Source organism: Leopardus geoffroyi, chromosome C3 (genome assembly GCF_018350155.1).
Source record: "Leopardus geoffroyi isolate Oge1 chromosome C3, O.geoffroyi_Oge1_pat1.0, whole genome shotgun sequence".
Lineage (NCBI taxonomy): Eukaryota > Metazoa > Chordata > Mammalia > Carnivora > Felidae > Leopardus > Leopardus geoffroyi.
The window spans coordinates 88,413,948-88,416,918 of record NC_059338.1 but is presented as its reverse complement, the minus strand read 5'-3'; the positions used below and the strand labels follow the sequence as shown (position 1 = coordinate 88,416,918).

Below are 2,971 nucleotides of genomic sequence, written 5' to 3'. Positions count from 1 at the left end.
AGGAAACACTGTCATGCAAAAGAAGCTTTAAGGGCCTTTGGCTCTGGCTCAAACCCAACAGCAAGGAATGCAAACGTTTTGTGAGTAGTTGGAGTAGATAATATCTTTCCGGTAGGGAAAAAAAAAGCATTTGGCAGATCTAGCACCCACAGAGTCTCAGAAAGCAATGTGCTGTTGACCAGACAATTCCAAAACAGACCCTAACCCTGGCAAGGACGAAAGCCAATGATATCTTGTTCCTCCCATCACCCATTCAAGTTCCTCACCTGTTTCTGGGGAGTTCACAGAGCATACCTATCTTCTTGTGTTGGGGTTAACTAATTTGCTTTTTTATTTTAATTCTGAAGAAAATCCTACTTGGAACCTAGCATTAAAAATGTACAAAGTGCAGCACCTGTGTGGCATAGTCGGTTAAGCATCCAACTTCAGCTCAGGTCATGATCTTGCGGTTTGTGAGTTCGAGCCCCATGTCGGGCTCTGTGCTGACAGCTGGGAGCCTGGAGCTTCGGATTCTGTGTCTCCCTCTCTCTCTGCCCCCCTGCCCCACTCATGCGCGCACACAAGCACACGCACGTGCACATACACACTCTCTCTCTCCAAAATAAATAAACGTTAAAAAATTTTTTAAAAATATAGAAAGTAATAACTTTAATTTAAAAACTTAAAAAATATAGAAAGTGAAAAGCTACCAACTAGTTTTTCAGATAAGGAATTAGAAACTCATAGGTGTCAAAGACTCTTTCCGTGGTCTAGACAATCAGTGGCAAAGCTAACAATAATAAAAGTTATACGTGTATGGTGTTTATTACGCACCACACACTGCAAAGCACTTCACACAATATTTCTTAAAATTCCATCACAATTCATTTACTTCTGCGAATAAAGAATATGAGAATTTGAGAAGTGAAATCATTTGCCTCAATTACAATAAGCTGCAGTGATGAATTTCAACCCCAAGATAAGATACGAGCAAGCTATGCTTGATGCGGCCTATGTGCTGGGTTACAATTCCAGAGCGCTCAGTTTGCTGACTAGCTCAAGGCCACAGAGCTAGACAGCTTGTGGTCCCATAAACAACTGATCATGGGGTAAAATGTGATGTAGCCTATCTCTTTGTACTATTCTCTGTCTCATATTCTCTCTTTCTCTCATATTCCCCCCCTCTCTCTTTTTCCCCACTTCCAGTCGTCCTCAAGCCAGCTGGCCTGGATAATTATTAAGTTAAAAAACAAAAAAGAGGGTGGCCTGGGTGGCTCAGTTGGCTGAGTGACTGACTCTCGATTTCAGCTCAGGTTATGATCTCACAGTTTGTGAGACCAAGCCCTGCGTTGGGCTCTGCATTGACATTTTCTCTTTTCCTCTCTCTCTGCCCCTCCTCCACTTGTTCTCCCTCTCTCTCTCTCCCTCAAAATAAATAAACATTAAAAAAAAAAACAAAAAAAAGGAATATTCCAGGTATTAAAATTATGTATATTTTCAAACTGCTTCAATACCATCCTTATCTTCATTTCATTTGGAACTCTTCTAATTTTTGATATCATCTAAGATTATTAAGCACCATAAAACATCCTCCATTGTAGAGCCCTTCATTATTTTTGCTTCTGGATCATTCATGGAAAACATAGCTTGTCTTGCATAACTCCTCCTCTAAAAAAACCTTCGATGCCTTTTCCTTTGCTCTGGTTTAGTTCGTTACTGTAAGACTGGGTTTTAGGACTCTCCATTATAGACACTCATCCTCCTTCTCGTCCTGACTGTGTCCTATGTGTCCTATGAGTGGATCACAGAGCCAGGTTCTCTGCACTTTGCTTTCCAGATTTGCATACTTCTGATCTCTGAGCTTTCACTTATTCTGTTTCCTCTCAATAGAGTAATAAAGACTTCTTTCTCTACTTCCTCTTCCACCATCTCTTTCAGTGAAAGCCCCACACATCTGTCAAACCACATCACACAAAACATCTCCCACATGCAGATTTTTCTGTTCTCATCTTCCCAAAACAGGATTTGTCTCCTTCCTTCTATCAGTTCCCCACAGGACTCTTTTCCCCAGAAGCCAACTCGAAAGACTTTCGTGAAGGATTTTTTTTTTCTTTCACAATCAAGATTTTATTGGTTGGAAAATGTGGGATGCTTCACAAATTTGTTTGTCACCCTCCTGCAAGGGCCACACTAATCTGCCCTATACAGTTTCAATTTTAGTGTATGTGCTGCCCAAGAGAGTATCGCATGAAGGCATTTTATTGGGGAAGCGAAGGAAGCAGGATTGTGCAAAGAAGAAGCTGGGCTGCAATACTGTCTCTACTGGGCACACAGTCAATCCCTTGGGGAGCTCTGGAGCTGCGAGCAAGAGAGTCAGGGACTATACCTCCCTCTGCCCACCAGTCATTGGCTGTGAAGACCTTGGGCAAGGACCACAGAGGGAGTATTTAGCCATGAACTGTCAGCTGTCAGTACTCCTGGGGGAATGAATTACCTCCATCTGAAAAGGATGGAAGACAGGGATAGAAATGTGAGTGGCACACCACAGTATCCACTACATCAACCTAGAAGGAATTTGTCATTCTCTGCTCTGTAGGTCATATCTTTGTCTTCTGGAAACTAGAAATAAATATCTCCTCAACATTTTCTGAATTCCCTGTAGCTGTGAGTACAGTGCACAAGAGATGCTGGAGAGATAATTTGCAGAGATAATTTATTTTGTGCTCTCTCACAGAACTTTCACTTGAAAGATATATTAAGGAGGTACGTCAGATACACGCTATCTCTATTTTACAGAGGACAAAATTGAGGCACAGACTGATAATTGGGGTTGGTCAATAACACAGTTAATATTCATTTAAAAGTTTCATTGAAAAAACCTAGGTCTCAGGACTTTCAGGCTGATTGTCTTTGCAAAAAAATTAATTAATTAAAAATAAAAAAAAATGTACTCCATAAACGAATGACAGATAGTAGCTCCAAAAAGGGCTAC

General features: G+C 41.0%; 1 non-coding gene across 1 annotated transcript; it reads right to left on the bottom strand.

The window, feature by feature from the left end:
- Positions 1-2,116: 2,116 nt before the first annotated feature.
- Positions 2,117-2,223, bottom strand: LOC123587078. Its single transcript, XR_006707138.1, has one exon. It is a non-coding gene; the product is annotated as a U6 spliceosomal RNA (small nuclear RNA).
- Between the last annotated feature and the right edge of the window lie 748 nt (positions 2,224-2,971).